The 21,180-nt window shown below is 39.2% G+C and overlaps 1 protein-coding gene and 1 pseudogene across 2 annotated transcripts in view; one reads left to right on the top strand and one right to left on the bottom strand.

The window, feature by feature from the left end:
• LOC139456410 (Na(+)/citrate cotransporter-like) overlaps positions 1-21,180 on the bottom strand; it is a 176,748-nt gene that overhangs the window by 92,416 nt on the left and 63,152 nt on the right. The gene's annotated exons all lie outside the window — the stretch shown is intronic.
• Positions 3,072-3,877, top strand: LOC139456414 (uncharacterized; annotated as a pseudogene).

Below are 21,180 nucleotides of genomic sequence, written 5' to 3'. Positions count from 1 at the left end.
TTTGAAATATTCAAAACTAAAGCTGTCGACAACACAAAAGGCATTTTCGTATTGTTTTTGCTTCATGTGATTTTTTTTATTGTTTTGTGTTTGTATAATCATTATTAGTTAAAAATGAAAATAAAACAACGTTATTAAGGATTCATAAAGATACGAGACTAACTCGTTCAATCGTCTGTATGCAAATTTCGTCGACGTGCAAATGGACATGTCCGCCATCGTCTGGTAGGAGTATTTTCAGTGAACCGATTTACATGAGCCGTGAGAAATACCTTTCGGTGCAAGATAAGTAAAAATATGCCATGCATAAGGGCATGTTCTTTGCAGATTACATAGTATGATTTTCTTACTAAAAAAATGAATAATGGCCGAAAAGAAAAATCATTTATTGCAAATGAAGAAAACACAACACCGCGTATAAGTTTTATTTTGAAATGCGGTTTCGTTCTCTTCTTTCTAAAAGTACATGTTTAATTTCATAGTTAAAGTTTCACATTACAATTTATATCAGCATGTAGGTAATAAACCACAGATTGTAGGGATAAGATTTTATTCCTAACTTATAAATAGTTTTTTCATTAATATGCATTTTCCGACATGATATGCAAACGATAACGTTACAATTTCACTAATTTACGGACAAAATGGCGTCACACATATTTGAACAAATTCTTAATCGAAAATTGTGGGTTTTACCGTTGTTAAGTTACGTCGTTTTTAGACGAAGGTGTGCAGTTTCCAGAACGTCACTCGCAAAAAAACTTGGCACAGCGATAGTACACAGGCTATTTTTAGGTGGCAGCCAGAGGGTTAACATGCCTATAAATGCTAGGATAGCATGCAGTGGTGACAAAATGGTTGCCTTGTCAACTGACAATGTTGGTTCCTTTATCCCCCAACCAATTAGGGATAAAATACACAATGGGGAATATGTAGATCTGGCTCAAGATCCCAATATGGAACAAATCATACTTGGGAAACTTTCCAATGAAGTACAATTAGGCCGAATATCCGGTCCATATCAGAACCCACCTTTACCAAACCTGAGGATCTCTCCTATTGGAATTGTTCCAAAGAAAGAAGTAGACGGGTACCGCATCATCCACCACTTATCGTATCCAGATGGTATGTCAGTAAATGATTTCATCAGCCCCAGGCTTTGTTCCGTAACCTACTCATCCATTGACGATGCAATTTTGATGATTCAGCAGCTTGGTCCAGGGGCATACTTAGCAAAGGCCGACATCAAAAGTGCTTTCAGGCTATGCATGGTGCATCCTCATGATTTTCACTTACTAGGAATAAAATTCTTACATAAATATTATGTCAACAAAGCATTACCATTTGGATGCAGTATAAGCTGCTCAATGTTTGAAAAATTTTCCACTTTCATCCAGTGGATAGTTCAAACAAAGTTAAATTCTCAAGGTGAGTTGATGCATTACTTGGACGACTACCTATGCGGAGGATCTGGAAGAGATAAGTCTGAATGTCAGTTAGTCCTGTCAACATTATTAGCAACTTGCGACAAACTCGGAATACCTATAGCCAGTCACAAAACAGTAACACCAACAACATTAATCAGCTTCCTTGGAATTCAGCTAGACACAGTAAGAATGGAGTTAACCATACCAGCAGACAAAATACAGGATGCTAAGGATAAACTCAGGTTTGTCATGTCAAAATCCAAAGCAACCAAACAGCAAGTAGAGAGTCTCATTGGTTCACTAAATTACATAGGTAGGGCCATTCCCATCGGCAGGGCCTTCCTACGGAGATCCATTGATTCAATTTGTGGTATTAAGAAGCCCCATCTTAAAGTAACAAGGAATATGAAAGATGATTTTCAGATTTGGCTTTCATTCCTGGACAATCATAATGGAACGTCATTATTCCTGGATCAATGCTGGATTACCAATGAAGCATTACACCTCTACACAGACAGTGCATCAGGAGAGTCATGTGGGTTTGGAGCGTACTTTCATGGACGCTGGACCAACGGTTCATGGCCAGGACATTGGAGGACTTTAGGCCTAACACGAAACATCACGCTGCTGGATTTTTTCCCAGTCTATGTTGCGGTTAACATTTGGGTTGATGCCCTCAGGGGCAAAAAGTTAATGATAAATAGTGATAACCAAGCAGTAGTGTCCATACTGAACAATCAGTCAACTAAATGTAAGAATACTATGCAGTTTGTGAGGCAGTTTGTACTTCATTGTCTCAACATAAATTTATTAGTCAAAGGTCAGCATATTCCTGGTTTTAAAAACAGCATTGCAGATACCTTATCTCGTTTTGATCTTCAGAAGTTTCGTCAGCTGAAACCAAAAGCCAGAACCAAACCGACACCAGTACGCAAGAATCTGTGGCTTATCTAAAATCCAAAGCTTTTGACTTAATTAAAGCATCAGTGTCGAGCAATACTCAACACACCTATGCAGCTGCATTAAGGTCATTTGACAAATTTCGTCACAATCATAAAATACCTATGATTTGGCCTGTGCCGGTAGATGATATGTTATGTTACATAGTCAGTATGTCTAGGAAGGCCTTTGCAAGATCAACTATAGCTCAACATCTCTCAGCTCTTGGCAGACATCACAAAATTAATAGCTGGTCTGACCCTACTGAAAACTTTTTAGTTCGCAAATGCATGCAGGGATACAGAAATACAGCAGCTCTGGTGTCAACGCCTGATGCAAGACACCCAATCACAATTGATATGTTGAAGAGGCTACCTAGTGCCCTCCAGGCTATTTGTACGTCCGGTTATGAAGCTTGTTTATTTGCTGCCATGTTTAACTTGGCATTTTTTGCATTCCTTCGGATTGGTGAGATATCGTTTGTGACCAAGATGAATCAGGACAGAACACTTAAATTGGCAGATGTCGGTATCATTGCACAGGCAGTGCACGTTAAGATTTGCTTTTCGAAGAATGATCAACAGGGCAAAGGCACAACTCTGATAATCCCAGCTAAGTCTGATCCTACAATTTGCCCAGTCAGGTCATTAAGTGCATATCTGTCTTTACGCTCAGCCCAACCAGGCCAGTTCTTCATCCATTTGAATGGTAAAGCTGTCACCAGATATCAGTTCTCTGCAGTACTCCGGAAAGCCTTACAGTTCCTCAACTTTCACACACAAAACTACAACACACACTCATTCAGGATTGGAGCTGCTACATATGCAGCAACACAGGGAATACCACATGAGCTACTTTGCACATGGGGCAGGTGGAAATCTGCTGCATACGCTAAGTACATTCGCATCAATATGTTGTAACAACTCATTTTTGACAGAAATATGGCTTGTCGGCTCCAGCCTTATCTACTGGGCTCACCGGAGAGCAGTTGCAAGGCCAGTGGGATTGGACCTGGGTCTGCAGAAGTATTGACTCAGCTTAACATGGTATGGGAGTAGGGGAATGAAGTGGAAATCATTGTTGCCATTTCTTCAGCAAAAACTAAGGCGCAGTCCACCACCAGCATGGCTTCTCCTTCATTTGGGAGGTAACGACCTTGGGGACGTGCCAACAACAGAACTGTTACAAACGGTGAGTCGGGATCTTACTAAAATTCATCACATGATGCCCTTCACACAAGTCATATGGTCAGATGTTCTGCAGAGGGTCACATGGCGGGGTATACCAGACGGCAGAGTTATGGAGCGCAAGAGGAAGAGATTTAATAGATTTGGTAGGAAAGGTGTACTAGACCTTGGAGGTCGTGTTCTCGGGCACAACGAAATTAACATTTCAGACAGGATGGTGTCCACCTGTCGGACATTGGCAATGACATTTTCGTGAACTCATTGCAGGGGGGTCTTGAGTTATTTGCTGGTTTGTCCTCGTCCAGGCGTTCATTTCAAAACTAGTGTCGCTCGTATTCAGTTCTTTTGCTTAATCCTCAGGGGAATGAGCTTGCTATAAACCAAGCTCAGTGGCGGAGGTCGTGGCAGGCAACTCAATTTTCTCATTAACTGTAAGTAAGTTCAGCCTCAACATGCTAACTGCACCTCATGTAGTGTACCCAAACCACAGAGGATGACAGTGTATGTAATGACACAGGATGGACTGCAGCTCATGCCTCACGTTGTGTTTAGCCACAGAGGATGAACTGAACTGTCATCTCTATTCCGGCCCATGTGGTCATGTGTATATTCCGGCCCATTTGGTCATGATGTGTATATTCCGGCCCATTTGGTCATGATGTGTATATTCCGGCCCATTTGGTCATGATGTGTATGTTCCGGCCCATTTGGTCATGATTTGGTAGTTACTCCATTGCGTCACGATGTGTACCCATCTAAACCTCGGACGCAAGCAATGTAACTGCATTGCTGTGTACTGTGTAACACTGCTTGTCGCGACTTCCACCTGTATTGTTATGTAATAAAGCTGCGCCCGCTTTTTGCCACTGAAGAAGCATCGTGTTATCTTTTGTATTCTTTCATTCACACTTAAATCAGCTATCATTGTAATATGTTATGTATATCTTAAGTATAGTTTTGTCAAAATTATATGTGTGTGTGTGTGTGTGTGTGCGTGCGTGCGTACGTGCGTGCGTGCGTGCGTGCGTGTGTGTGTGTTTGTATGTTTGTCCGACTCATTGTCTGTGTAAAAAGGTAGTAGATAACTACATAACTCACATCAGAACGCACATTTGTTAAACCATACAGTTTAAATGGATAGAGAATTGCTACATAAATATGTATAATTCTGCCTTTAGTCTCTCCTGGCGGGAAAGTTAAACTTATAGTTATAGTTAATCACTATAAGAAACGAGTTGTTTTAAAAAAATATTTACAAAGCATTTCATTTCTATTGTCCAAGCGTTAAGGAATGGGGTTACGGGTTAATGACGCTCTCGAAAGCCGTATATGAGACTTAAAGTAGAGACATATATCTAATTCATCTGTATTTTGTAAGGGAAACTTAACTGTGTACATGTACAAACTTTGTTTGCATAATGTACAAGCAACTTAATGAACATAATTGTAATCCCGAAATCGGACGTGCACATATTCGGCTTCAATTCCAAATCTAATGACCGAAAAAAATAATTCTTTGGACGTTGCAAACAATACAAACTGGCTAATAAAACTGACAATTATTTGTCAATATATGATCTCCTTTTTATCAGTTTTAAGATTGATGGAGGAATGGGGTTGGTGGGGGTGGGGTGTTGGGTTACTATGAACAAATAAAAAAATATGAACAGTGACTGTCTGTATTCTCTAAATCTTGCTTATTTATTACACTACAAGAAAATATACAAGCTAAACGAGAAAAAAATATGTGTGTATTTTGAAACATATTTATCTACAAGATGTTTAAAAAATCTAATCCTAAGAGGCAAAAGTAGCGGTGAGAATTACAGGAATGGATCACTAAATATCAGCAAAAAACGTTTTAATGTACAGCATTACAGGAAATATCGCTCTATCGCTTTCTCACTCTATCGCTTTCTCACTTTCTTGCTTTCTCGCTTTCTCGCTCTATCGCTTCTTCTAATGACTAACCGTAGTCATGTGAAGGAATCGGGTGTTCTTTAACTTTTTTTCAATAGTATGTAATGTAAATCTTGAAATTAACGTTAGAGTTAATTATAAATGCAAAAAACATAAGCTTAGACATAATTACCATATTCGACGTAATAAGCGCCCAGGGCGCTCTCAAAATTAGAATATTATTTTGGTGAAAAAAAAAGTTGAGTTAAAAAATAAATTTCGGGGTTTATGCTGACAGCCTTAAATGTTTATGTACGACAGATATCTTTTTTTCCGAATTTAATTGCCCATAATTAAGTGTGCATATAACGCACGAGTGCGTATTTAACGCGAATAAATAAGTCTTGTGTACATTAATCAATCGGAAGGGGTGTTAATTGGGATTATTCACTAGCCAATATATTAGCAAATATCGCCGTGGGCGTTTATTAGAGCGCGGCGCTTATTTCGTCGAATACGGTAGTTATACTTTGCATTTATGTCTCAGAAATGACTGTTGATAAGACGGCCTCATTGAACACTTTGAATAGCGGAAATACCAACTTGAATATAAAATCAATAAACTATCTATTTCCACATTATGGTTACTGAGAACAATATGTCATCCAAAACTAGAAATTACATAATGGACATCCGGTTGTATTACCATTGCTTGGGTGAGGACTTCCACTTTGATGACATCTACTCCGCAAACAGAATAAACATTGATATAAGCGTTGTTTTTAGGAAAACACTATTGCTTTTTAGGAAGTACGTACTACTCAGCGCTATTGAGCAGTGTTATTTGCTATTTGTTTTGATAACTTGGCCCGGGGGCGGGGGAGCTGAATAGGGCCATAAATCAATCAAATTCTTTTTTCCGCAGAAATACGTGGATTGTTATAAAAGCACATATGTCTGTACTGTCAAATTATATTTAAGTAGATACTGAGAAAATTTCAACATTCCGTCCATATGTATAATTTGATATGCGACTGGAAAAATCTCAGCTCTCTTTTATGACTAAAACCCACATTAGGGTTTAACCATTCATTAATATTATTTTACATATATACTTCTTATCGTAAAGAAACACATCACTCATGCGATCCATGTCGTGGCCAAGAGGGAATATTGCTATAGAGCGAGAGAGCGAGAAAGCAATAAAGCGATAGAGCGAGAAAGCGAGAAAGCGATGTCCCCTCTCGGCCACCATAGATATACTAAGCACAAAGACACAAAAAAGTTTATGAAAGATGAATTGGTGGCTTGATATATTCAACGAGAACGAATCTTGTATTTTTTCCGCGATCCTGATGTGTACCATCGTTTAATGGGTCATTCATTAAAAGTATGTTGTGAGGCGATATCAAAGGAGCCGCCCAGTTTGCACAATGTCGTCCGTTTCGCGTGAACTACCACCCCACCCAGTCATTAAGAGTTATCTTATCGGTACACAAATATATTTGATGCGGTATCGGTGTGGAAGGAGTTTGAATTACGTCCGCCACTGGCCACAGAAATCCTCAAAGTATAATAACAATCAACAAGGCCAATGTCGTACTAATAACCTAGTGACTCACGTAACAACGACTGTCAATCTGTCTGCTACAGCTAACATACCATCATCCCTGTCACAACTGGCGTATTAACGGCTTATTCAAAATATTAATTAACGAAGTTCAACAGACTAACGTATGTCGTATTCAGTCCTCAACTGGATTTTACATTCCTTATATTAGCTAACGGCCCTGTTTGTGAAAATATGTACTAGACATCAGATTTAAAGACTAATAAAATCAGTTGTAAGACCGCATAGACCATAAAACCGAATAAAATATGTCTTGGTATCATCTTTTGTGTATTAGATGAAATGTAATACCGTTAGATTAGGAAGGAGAAACATTAAAGTGTTTTATAATACATGAACATGAGCAATAGGATGTAGCAACATAAACATGCATGGAATAGTGAAAATGGTGAAAACAAATTGAAAAGGATTTTAATACAAAATTATTGAACTAAATAACTTGCCTGAACACAAGGGGTACCCAAACTTGTTTGACAGTTTCTCGTGTGTTGTTGACTGTCGAATGGGATTCATGTGTGTGCGTAGGGTACTCATATCTATTGCCAGTTTTAGTACTCATACACTCTCTTTTTGTGTTGGTATGATTTCTATTTTCGTACATGATGTTTTATCTTTGGCCGCTCTGTTTATATTTGTTCGAGTAGCTGTCTGTCCCTCATATATTGATATAGTCCTGCCTCGCTATTGCTTCTCTTGACTATAGGAGATCTACAACATATAGCGGATCTAACTGCAATTCTTGTTTTAACCAAGCCCGGCTTTGACTCTCCAGTAACTGGATTCAGGTTGATTGCAAGATAGGCATACCTCGTCATAGTGATTGTTGTCATTCCTCAAAGTTTTGTTTGTTTGTTAGTTGTTTAACGCCGCACTCAGCAATATTTCAGCTATATGACGCCAGTCTGTAAATAATCGAGTATGGACCAGACAATCCAGTGATTGACATCATGCGCATCTATCCACGCAATTGGGATACGAATACATGCATCAACCAAGTCAGCGAGCCTGACCACCCGATCGCGGTAGTCGCCTCTTACGACAAGCGCTGTCGCCCTTCTAAGCCAAGAATGGGTTGCTGAAGATCTGTTCCACCCGGGATCTTCACAGGTCCATTGACGCAGGGATTTGTGTAAAGTCATTCCGACAGCATACAATGCCAACTCAAAAATTATACTCAGTGTCTCCTCAAAGTTATATAGTACGGTACTTAGAGTACATGTGAGATTAAACTCAGGTTCGGGAGATGTTTAATCTATATAACACAATCACAATCTGGTTAATCTGTATCACTCAACGAATTGGAGAAGCTTATCCTGCCCACAGTATGACAGAATTGGACAGCTCAGTAATTAGTAGGTAAGACCAGACAGGTACACAAATATCAGCCCCAAACACCAAGCTCTAGCTCGTAAACACCCCTTACTTACCCCAATATCCCAAAGAATAACAAACTACCTCAATGAACACCAAATTAAAAATCTTAAACAAAACTGCAAACAATCAAATATCTTCACCCCTAAACTTAAAATGCCCAAAATAGACACAACACTAGCTAGCCAAATAAATAAACAAACCGACCCAAACATAGCTAAAACCACCACACTAGCATACATACACGAAAATTGGCCAAATTGGTGTCACATTTACACAGACGGATCTTCAGATCCGACCTCCAAACACACAGGTTTCGGAGTCCATACCACACAACCAACTAAAACCACACAATCCTTCCGACTCCCAAACAACCAATCAATATTCACGGCAGAACTAATGGGCATGGCCTCAGCCCTCCATAATCAAGAATCCAAAAAACACAAAAAAAATCCTAATACTTACCGACTCCCTAAGTGGACTGCAAGCCCTCCAAACAAAAATACCAAAAACAGACCTAAATTAATAAATCAAATACTTAAAAGCTCCAACGACCTAACTAAGGCAGGCAAACAAATAACCTTCTTGTGGATACCCGCCCACGTAGGAATATACGGTAATGAAAACGCCGATAAAGCAGCTAAACTATTCCTCAAAATCCCAGAAATAAGCTTAAACTTACCAATCTCAAAATCAGAAATTAAAAGCGTAAACAAGCAAAAAATCACCAAAAAATGGCATAACCTTTATCTAAACTCAAATAGCCAAATCAAAAAAGAACTCAGCAAACCACTAACCAAACCAAAAATTTTCCATCCATCCAAAAAAATCGACAGAGTAATCACTAAACTCCAAACAGGACACACCAACCTAAATAACCATCTAAAAAAATTAAAAAAACATACTACAGGTAACTGCCCACACTGCAAACAACTAGAAACCCCAGAACACGCACTCCTCCACTGCACACACTACCTAACACATCGAACCGCATTACAAACCACCCTCAATCTAAACAAGGCTCTCACTCTAGAAGCAATACTAAACCCACAAAATAAACTAGAAAACTTCAAGGCCTTAGGCGTATTCTTAATCAAAACGGAACTAATAAAACGCATCTAAAAACACAATAACCTACCAAATCAAAATCAAATAAACAAACAAACATCCACCATACCCAGCTCCCTTAGTTCTCCTCCCCAACCCCATCGGCACCTATTCCAAATCTCAAAATTCCAAAATTCTATATAAGCAACCCCTAAAGCCCCCTCTTGGGTTGCACACACCACTTTCGCCCCTTTCGGAAACACATTAAATGGCCTGGCCGGGCCCGTGTGCGAAATACGCATCAGTCGGAAAGCGCACGTTAAATCTCTAAAGTAAGTAAGTAAGACAGGTACACTGGAAACACTTAACTGGTCTGTCTGATGATGAGGTCGTCTGATAATTGGGAGTAAACCATAGCAAGTACAGCGGGATATCTGAGAAACTAGTTGCTCCTTTATGGGACCGATTAGTTTTATGACCACGGGCATCGGCACAAGCGTGGTGTTGGAAGACAAGTTATACATGTACATCCCATATGGTTTTTCGCTATTCATATTCTAAATTCATTCATAATACCACAACATTTTAGTACTCCTTGAAACTTTACAATGACTTCAAAATGTACAATAGATTGAACGAGAATAAATGATATATTGCAGATTATTCAATCATTGTCTCTTTTATCAGCCGCTACGTTTGCATTGTACAAAGAAATATTTTGTCTGCCCTATTGCAGATTTAGCCTCAGAATGTGCTCATTCGTATTAGGAACGAAAATAATTGCTTATCATGAATATATATGATAGAGTTATAAATTACTTGTAAACTGTTGATGTAGTCACTTTAAAGTTGTATACGACCTTCGACCTTCGCGAGCGAATGATCCAGGTTAAGTCTTGATGGGTTATAAAGTTTTGTATTTGGTAATGTGTAGGTTTGTTAAATATGATTTTACTAGTTCCTTTTATTCAAAATGTAAAAACATTAATTATGCGCTTAAAAATAAAGCTGACTTGATGCGTTAGCCACCTGAGATTGTCTGGTGGACACGGTTTAACCTTACTTTGCCCTCACCCTGGTTGTTGTTATAAGGGATTAAGAGCTTCAGCTCATTGCATTTTTTGGTTACAGTCTGTCTGACTGAAGTGGACATGTGTAGGTGAACTCTGTTCAATTAGTGTCTGAAATGCCCCACAATGTGAACTCCAGATAATAATAACCTAAGAGTAAATCCACGTGCGTCTGCCTGAGCCCAAAAGATTCGAGAATACTAAAAGCCAGATATATTTGGATAATATCGATAGAGACCGGATTGGTTGTCTTGTCAATTTAGCAAAGTCATTACGTTTGTGAGTCGCTGACCTATGAATGATATAGCAAACGAAATCGCACATGTCCTATAGTCGACGCTGCATGTGCAACTTTCGGGTAGAGATCTTGCTACCGGCGTGATGCGGACGCTCCCACTAAGAGAAAGCAAAAACCTTGGTTCGGTCACGAATGTAAAAAACAAAGGAACCACTTCCGTAAGGCTAAAAAGAAATTTAAGCAAACTAACACCATTGAAAATAGAAAGCTTTTCCGAAAGCAATAGAAGGCGTATAAGAAATGCTTAGACAAACATATCAGGAAACATAGAAACGATAGTAATTTATTCAGGGTCAATCGAAAACATAGTCCACGTGAATTCTGGAACGCTCTGAACAAAAATAAGTGTAAGGTAAATAACACTGAGCCTGATATCGAAACATTTTATGAATTCTATAAAGATATAGATAAAGACATGAATACAGACACAATTATTGATGAAGAATATCCAAATAGTACTATGCACGATGGTGAAATGCTCAATAGTGATATCACAATAGAAGAAATACGCAAAGCTGTAAAAAGCCTGAAAAATAACAAAGCTTCTGGTATAGATCGCATTGCAAATGAGTATATAGTAAACTCCTTAGAATTATTAGCACCCGTATATGTTGATTACTTTAATGCCGTGTTCACTACCGAAAACATACCAGATGCATGGCTAACCGGTGTGATCAAGCCAGTATTTAAAAAGAAAGGTAACCCACTAGATCCAAACTCTTACAGACCAATCACAATTTTGAGTTGCTTGGGGAAACTTTTTTCGAGAATACTAAATACACGATTGTCATCTTTCACTGATAAAAATAACATCCTGTCTCCCGCAAAAGCTGGATTTAGGAAAAAATACTCAACAGTAGATAACATGTTTATCATCAATTTGTTAATGCAGAGCCTTAAGTATAGCAAACAAAAGTGGTATTGTGCTTTTATAGATTTCACCAAGGCTTTTGACAAAGTGTGGAGAATAGGTCTTTGGCACAAACTGTTGGAAAGTGGCGTCAGGGGTAAATTTCTCATCCTAATTAATAATTTGTACAGATGTATTAAATCGTGTGTTGTTGTAAACAATGAAATATCAGCTTTTTCCCAAGCCTTTCCGGAGTTAGACAAGGGGAAAATGTTTCCCCATTACTATTTTCATTGTACATAAATGACCTTGAGCAATCTCTATTGGAACATAACTGTCACGGTATAAATGTGGATTATAGTCTTGGTGATGACGCAAACGTATTATTACAACTTATAACTTAACTGTTTGCTGATGATACAGTCTTATTTAGTCGATGTCCCGCCGATTTACAGAAAACCCTTGACTCGTTTAAAATATACTGCACTAAATGGAAACTAGATGTTAACATTTCAAAAACAAAAATTATTATATTTGGAAGTGGCCCTGCTAAATGAAGTAAACTCCAGTTCATGTTTGGTGGAAAACACCTCGAGATAGTAGATAGCTACGTTTACCTTGACATAACATTCCATAGAAATCGAATGATGATAAGCGCAATCAAATCTATTGCCCCTAATGCCAAGAAAGCTATGTTCTGTCTCCTGAAGACAGCAAGAAATATTCATTTACCTCTCGATTGCCTTATATCGGCGTTTGATTCTATGGTATCACCTATCTTGTTATATGGTACAGAAATATGGGGGTACAAACATTTACAAATTATTGAGCGTGTTCATTTAACATTTTAAAAATTTGCTACTGGATTAAGAGCACCAACTCCAAACTTTATGGTTTATGGCGAATTAGGCAGGGAACCTCTACGCATAACAATCTCAAAACGTGTAATTAAATTCTGGCATAACATCGCAACACATATGTTTGATAAGAAACTTTCACAGATGATTTATCACTTTGTTGAAAGGAATCATGATGTAAGCAATCCCTGGCTAGAATGGATTAAAACTATATTAAACAAATGGGGACTAACACACATATTCTATAACCCTAATACTTGTAATACCACATGGCTGGTTGCAAAGGTAGGCCAGATGCTACAGGATCAATTCCTACAAGAATGGGGATGCAATAGGGCATTGAGCAGTAAAGGTTACTGTTATCAGTATCTGACAGAAAAAACAAAATTTGAAAGATACCTTCTAATGACAAAAAATATGTATATTCCAATCTTAAAATTCAGAACATGTAACCATAATTTACCTATTGAAACCAGCCGTTGGAATAATGTAAAGAAAGAGGATCGTGTATGTGAACTGTGCAATTCTCCTTCAGTTGCAGACGAATTCCATTATCTGTTTAGATGCCAGGCTCTGTCAAAACATAGATTTGTATACTTACCAACTGCTTACCAAAATAATTGGTCTAATTTGTATACATTCAAGAGGTTATTGTCCAGTCAAAACACTAGAGATCTTAAGAACCTATCGAGATTTATTGATGAAATATCTAAGCAGTAAGAAAACACAAAACAGAAAAGATATAACATATCCATACAAGACATACTGTCATCTTGTCACATATTAATACTTTGTCTTTTGTACTCTTTTGAGCCACCGCCGGTGGTTTAGAGAGAAAATAAACTGTTCAACTGTTCAACTTTCCCCTCGTCCACCTTCGAAATCCTTGATCATGCCAGAGTTCTGAAATTCAGTGACAACGTTGCTGAACAGTAGAATTTGATGGACGTATTGTGAAGAACCTGTTTGACACTATTGGTTCCAGGACCACTGACACTGGGAAGAGTGGCACTCTAAGCTGAAAGAGTTTGGTCCTAACCGCCCCAGCATCTACAAGTTTGTAAGCTTGTAGACATCATTAAGAAGAAATTAACAGCCCCATGCCTTGACCTTTCTCAACATTCAGGCCGGTGGCAGGCTGCCAACAAAGAGAAGAAAATATCACAACCCCGACACAAGTGTGCTCAGTCACACAATGAACTTACGACCGGCAGAAAACAACTCCAGTTGAGTATGCCGATGCTGTATCTCAACCGCGTTGGCCTGAAAAATTAAACATGCTAATTAAATCCATAATCATATAATTATTTTTAATAGAAACCGTATCTTAATTTGTTCTTGCACTGTAGCATATGGTGTATTTCATCTGTATATGTGTTATGTGTTATGTGTAAATGTATAGATGACTACACTTATACCGCATATTCTGCAACAGAGTATAATTAAGCACCTTATTATTGTCTCTCCATTTACCATGGGTGACTGCACTAATACCCTTTTAACAGTGGACACCGGTTACAGTATACATGTAGGCTTTTTGTTCAAAAAGGAACATGCAGGAGATTATATGTGACAATTAACTGTGTACTAATTACATGTTCGAATGTTATCAGTTTTGCGTTCTGAGATACAATGAAGTTAGCATCTTCTACAATTAACAATACATGAAAATAATAAAATACAAAACTCTCTGCCGGAATGTTTCGTGGAAATCATTCGATCAAATAAAAATGACTGTGTGACAAGACGAATCAACTATTTATACCCGATAAAAGAAACTACAGTGTCTCTACGTGGTGTGAGACTGGACAGGTACGCCCAATGTCAACATGGACACCGTTGAACGACATGATGTTTTGATTAACAGCCATGGGTTTTGTCTTCCTGGTTCTTGGAACAGGCGTCTGTCTGATGACTGAGGTATGTGACCAATTGACTCAATTAAACATCCTGGACAACTGTGGTCTTAATTGGACAAACTGAAGATATGTGTAAAGTTGATGACTTCGCTGTAAACAAAAGTGCCTCATTTTACTGTGGAACACTGTATACACCGCTTCAGTTAAATAACTCTATTTCACATAGTGCTGCCCAGATGATATTGTACTGTGCTGGAGATTTTGAGCAAAACCCAGGACCCTTTGATTCTGGTATTGAAGCAGTTTTTGAACAAATGAGGAATGACAAGGCTGCAGTTTGTAATGAGGTTAGTCAACTCCGAGATGTAATCCAGAATATTCAGGTCAAATATGAAGAGTTGGACAAGAAATGTGATGAGATCAAAAAGGACATAACAGGGTCTCTTTTTGTGATTCGTGATGACCTTTCGACAATAAAAGAAACGCAGAAGACAATGCAGTCGAACATTGAAAATGTTTCAAGTCGAACAACCAATCTTGAAGGGAAAATTCAGTTCATTCATAACAAATCGACAGAGTCAACCAACGTCATGCACGAGCAAATCGAGAAGCTCAAGGCTGGAAGTAGCAAGCAGGCGGGACAACTTGATCATATACGAGGTGCAGGAGACACCTGACGAGAACTACAGTGTTTGTAAACAAATCGTAGTAGACACCTTGAATTCTGCTCGACCATCTGACCCACTTGTGTTACAGGATATTGTCCCAGCACATAGAGTTGGCAAACCTGTTCCAGGAAAATCGCGGCCTCTGACAGCAAGTTTGTCGAAACGGAAAATAATTTTTTTACGCTCAAAGATAGGTCAGAGCTTAGTACACTCAACATTGGAGTTGCAAATGACTTGACGAAGAAACAGCGTGAGAAACTGTCTTTGCTCTGATCAAAGAACAAAAGAGGTTACTACAAGAATGGCAGGCTCGTTATTGAGGACATGCCAGCTCCTAGTCTGGATGGCATTGAGCATCAGTCGCCGGCTCCAGTTGCAGTTTGCGACTCAGGTGGAACGTCATCAACTGTGGAGCAGGAGCGGGTGCTGAGGTCAAGGTCAAAGCTTAACTCAACCACAGGGAAATAGCGCGGTGGCCAGGACTGTAAAGGCGAGTCAACAGGCAATGGCATCTCTTGCATTTCTTGGAATATAGAAGGTTTATTCAACAAACTGTCCGATAATGACTTTGTTTCCTTTGTATTGCAACATGACATTGTTTCCCTATGTGAAACATGGACAATAGACAATGATTTTAGAGACATTTTTCAGAGTTTAAACTTTTTTGTTTACCGGCCACAAAAGTGTCCCAGTTCGGGAGGTATTGGGGAGAAATAGTGGTTTTGATAAAATATTCACTCGTAAGATATATTATTGATGTTAAATACGGAGAAAATGCTATCACTATTCTGTTTGATAAAAGTATGTTTGGTTTCGATAGAGATACATTATGTGTGTTTACATATATCCAAACGGAAAGATCGACCTGGTATGATAATAGAGATAGACAAAATGGGGTAGAGATTTTACTGTATTTTTTATTGAGTATATTGGAGGTGTTTCGCAGTGGAATTAAAAAATAAAGTTTTGTCATCACCTTTTATTATCCCACAATTAGAATTTACATACCAAGCAATTAAAGGCAAACCACTACACGAATATTGTAGTATTTCCTTTTTCTAAAGCAGTCCTAATGTGACTGACGGTTAAACTGCAACCAACGATGTCAGCCTAACCATGTGTTCTAACATCTAGCCACCACGATGGTTGGTGCTAAAGCTTAATTAACATGCTTTTATATCCAATATTCATGAAAATCACGTGCATTTCAATGTTATCCGCGAAGCTGAATGCGTTTAAGAGTTCATTTTTCGGAAACATACAACAGTCACTGAACATTCCTCCTGAACGTTCCTCCGATACTCTGAATTCACGTGCACTGTAAACGTTATTCCGCTAAGTAAATGACATGGTTGTATTTTTACTACACAAACGTCTATCCACAAACAGTTCTTCAGTCCATTTGCCCCCTTGATGATAGACTCCTGTCTATCAGAATACTTGAAACATCCATGTATCACTATAATCCACATTTCAATCTAGATTACAACGTTCTCACACACACAATGTTTCCTCATTCTGCGATGATATCCTCAGAATTGCCTCGCACTGTATTCAATTTCGAATGCTCCGATTTCGATCCTTTGACCTTGTCCTCCATACGAATTATCCTCTTTCGACCTTCCTCCTGTTCCCGTTGCGTCTCAGATGAACATTCCTGGTCTGCCGAGTCATCCTCCGAGTTCCACTCCAGAGTACATACCTTCGTCACCGGTCGGATGAGTAGACTTGCCCATTTTTACTTGAACCACTCGAACATGTCCATCCTTGCCTGGGTAAGTATTGATGATTCTCCCCAGGGGCCTATTCCACGTGGTGACTCTGGTGGTACAACGATCACAACATCATTCACTTATGTATATTTCGACTGGCCTTTCTCCACTTTTTTCTGACTTGTAGAGTCGGCAGCAACTCCCTCAACCATCTTCTCCAGAAGTGCCTGACAAGTTCTTGTATTCTTCTCCAAAGCTTTCTTGGGTTGAATGATGTCGTGTCAACATTCTCAGGCGCAAACGTTCCACCAACTTGTCCGAGTATAAGATGATTTGGTGTTAAGGGTACATCATCTTGACTGTTAGCACTTTGATACGTAAGTGGACGGGAATTGATGAGTGCTTCTGCAGCAGCAAATGCTGTAGTTAGTTCTTCATCTGTGATATCTCCTTTACCTAGAATGGCAAAGATAGCCCTTTTTGCTGATTTTATCATACATTCAAATACACCACCGAAAGTTTGTACCGTTGTCTGATATCACCTCCCCCGGCATGCCTCGTCTATTTGTCATGCGAAAGAAAGCATTCAGAAAAGAGTCACTGTCAAGTCCATATGACATTTCAAGGTGTACAGCCCTTGTTGACAAACACGTGAAAAGACACAAGTACCGTTTTTGTCTTTTCTTTGACCTTCCTTGAATTGTTAAGAAAGGTCCTGCATAATCCACTCCAACTTGTGAGAATGCTCTCATTGAGTAGCGTACTCTTACCTTTGGAAGTGGAGCCATGATTTGAGGGTTTGGTTTAGCCTTTTTTCTCCGACAAAATGCACAATCTGCCTCCCATGCGCGAATCTCTTCACGAGCAGCAATGATCCAATATCGGGAGGAGAGTGCTGCTAAAGTCTGATTTGTACCTGTAGCATGGTTACCTTCTTCGTGGTAATGTTTGACAATAAGTCTTGTCACCCAGTTTTTTCGTGGCAAGATTATTGGAATCCGTGCCTCTAATGACAAGCAATCAGCATATTTCAACCTGCCACTGGATCTAAGAATTCCTTCTTCATCAAGTACTGGCTGAAGTCCTATGAGTTTGCTGTTACTTGGTAACTGTTTTCCGTTCTTTAGTGCTGAATACTCTTTTGCAAATTCCTGTTTTTGCATGTGACTAATGATTTTCATTTCAGCATCTACGACGTCCTCTACATCCAGATCACCACTGTCACGTAGTTCTGATGGACCACGTGCGTTGGAAACAAATCTGTAGACCCAAGCATATATTCTAGTCAATCTCTTCCAGTCAGAATATCTGGATGGATGAAGACGCCAAGTATCATCATCACCCTCGGACATTAGCGTGACCATTTCTCTTTTGCTGGCCAGTTTTGTCATTTCTAAAGTACTCTCATTTTTGAAACCCACCTATTTGTTCTGGCCATTCACTTTCTTTCAGAGTCAGGAATTCTGGTCCCATCAACCATGTACTACTCACTAGGTTCTCTGCCGATGTACCTCTGGTAATTATGTCTGCAGGGTTTAATTTAGATGGAACATATTTCCACTGACAAGGATTGGTATTTTCCTGGATGTAACCAATGCGATTGGCCACAAAAGATTTGTAATTTCTCCTCTGGCTTTTAATCCAGCACAGAACATTCATACTATCACACAAATGTTTGGTGTTTGAAGTGGTCATCCCTAACACATTTGCTGAAGCAACAAAAAACTTGACACCAAGGATTGCCGCCATGAGTTCCATTCTTGGAATGCTAACAGATTGAAGAGGAGCAACCCTGCTTTTGGATGTAACTAACCGACTCGACACTTCCCCACTTTGGTAAGTATAGACGGCATATATTGCTGCCCCATATGCATCTTGTGATGCATCTGCAAATACATGAAATGTTTTGCTTTCTATTTCAGATTTCATTCTCAAGCACCATGATACTCGGACATGACATAGCTCTTCAACTTCAGCTAACCATTTCAAAGTTCTAATTTTCAGATCAGGATCGATTTCTTCATCCCAGCTGAAACCTGCTATCCACATCTCTTGAATCATCATTTTCCCTTTAATGGTGAAAGGTGTCAGGAATCCAAGCGGATCAAAGATCCTTGCCATTTCTCTGAGAAATATTCTTTTCGTCATTCTCACAATGTTCTCAGGAACATTCATACAAAAACTAAACTCATCATCATTTGCTATCCACTTAAGGCCTAGTGTTTTCACTGAAGGCAACTCATTCTTGTTTATGTTGACCCTCTGTGCCCTGGATTCAAACGGAATTCCATCAAGGACATCCAACGAATTTGAGAGCCATTTTCTGGCATGCATGCCTGCCGTGCGCCATAGCTCTGTCAATTGATCATACAACTCTACCCCAGTCATGTCATCTTCCACCGAATCCATACTATCATCCATATATGTGAAGTTTGCTACAGTCTCAGCAGCAAGTGGAAAATCATGTTGATGTTCTTTTGCATGTTCTTGAAAAATGTATTGTGCTAAGAATGGTGAACAGTTTAAACCAAACACCACTCTGTTAAACTCAAATACGTGTGGGTTCTCATTTGAATGCATAGATTGCCACAGAAATCTTAGGTATGGACGGTCTTCAGGTTTCACTTCAATTTGGAGATACATCTCAGCGATGTCACAAACGAGTGCTACGGGTTGCTTCCTAAAACGAAGCAAGATTTCAAATAAATCATTCTGCAACTTTGGTCCTGGATGTATTATGTCATTGAGTGAAACTCCCTGGCACTTTGCAGAAGCATCAAAAACCATACGTACTTTTGTTGTAGTCCTATCTGGACGTACAACTGGAAAATGAGGTAGAAACCATTTACTATCTTGTACCTCTGCAGAGGACACCTTTCGAATGTATCCTTTCTGCAAATACTGATCTAGATCAGAACCCTAAGCATCAGCAATCTGGTTGTCCTTGGACAACTTCTTCTCAGTGCTAAGAAGACGATTGAAAGCCATGTTATAGTTATCTGGTAGCCCATGAGTGTCATATCTCCATGGTATACCTACTTGATAGTGACCATTGTTGTACTGAAGTGTCTTTCTTACAATTTCAATTGCAGCCAATTCACCATCATTGAATTCATTCATTGGGCCACATGAAAAGTTTTCTACTTCCCAGAACTTGTTCACTAAACCGTTCAGATTCTGTAATTCTCTTTCATTGTTATCAGTGAAAAATGTACTTGCAAAATGTGTCTCATATTCACCAACCCCAGGAACATGTCCTATGCACGTCCATCCGAGTGGAGTAAGCCTTGCAACAGGTTCCCCTTGACAACCACTTACCTCTTCATAAGAACGATGAAGGTCAAGGTAGTCAATACCTATGAGAATATCTACCACAGAACGAGAACCGAGTTTTGGAAATTTTATCCCATTCAAATGTTTCCATTTTTCACCATGTTTTTTCCAATCAACAACTTGCATTTTTCCTGTAACCTTTACCGTTGTAAGAGCCGACATTGATATATCAACAGAACCATCAATGCTTTCTAGTCCAAAATCAACAGTCATTGATTCAAAACTCTTTCTACCATTCAGAACATTGACCGATACTTTCTGATAATGGCCTTGCAATCCAAGTTCCGCAGCTACATCTTCGTTTATATATGTCTGCGTACTTACATCATCTAAAAGAGCATTGACTGTTATCCTGCGACGACCATGTTTAAGAACTACTGGAACAGTTCTGTGTAAGGCATGTCACATTGAGTAGTCGACATAGTGGTGGTTTGTGTGTTATCTTCTGAATGTGGGGGGCTACTCACCTTTGGACTTTCTGCAATATCCCTGATTTTATCACCATTGTGAAGTAAGCGATTGTGATTTGCGGGACAACCATTTATACCACAGTCAGTAAAGCTAGTGCAGCTCTTACCACAGTGGTTAGAGCCCAAGCAACGGAAGCAAAGATTAAACGTCTTTGCAACATCCCACCTTCTAGCAAAGCTCAGGGCTTTGAATTTAGTGCAAGTCCAAATGTCATGACTTGCACCCGGACACATTTGACACTGACGTTTATGATCTCTGTTCTGGCGATTGCCAAAGAAAGTACCATCTTTACCTGATGATTTAAGTTCATGGGATTTTTGCTTTTCAGACACCCCATTGATGACTTCAGTGGCAATGACCTGAAATTCTGCTTCCTGCAGAACCCATTCTCTGAGGACTTCAATAGATTCCTGTCTCTGGTTCTCAAATATCCACCTCTGATATTGTATTACCATGGCTTCTGTTAATTTCTTAAGTAATTGTGAATATAACGTGCCATCCCCCAATTCTTCTAACTTGTCCGATTCTCTAAGGTTTGCCACTAAAATATCCAACAATTCTG

The sequence above is a fragment of the Haliotis cracherodii genome, unplaced genomic scaffold (assembly GCF_022045235.1).
Source record: "Haliotis cracherodii isolate W230 unplaced genomic scaffold, xgHalCrac1.p SCAF_11, whole genome shotgun sequence".
In the NCBI taxonomy this organism is placed as follows: domain Eukaryota; kingdom Metazoa; phylum Mollusca; class Gastropoda; order Lepetellida; family Haliotidae; genus Haliotis; species Haliotis cracherodii.
The sequence above is the reverse complement of the archived record's forward strand: the minus strand, read 5'-3'. Positions and strand labels throughout refer to the sequence as shown.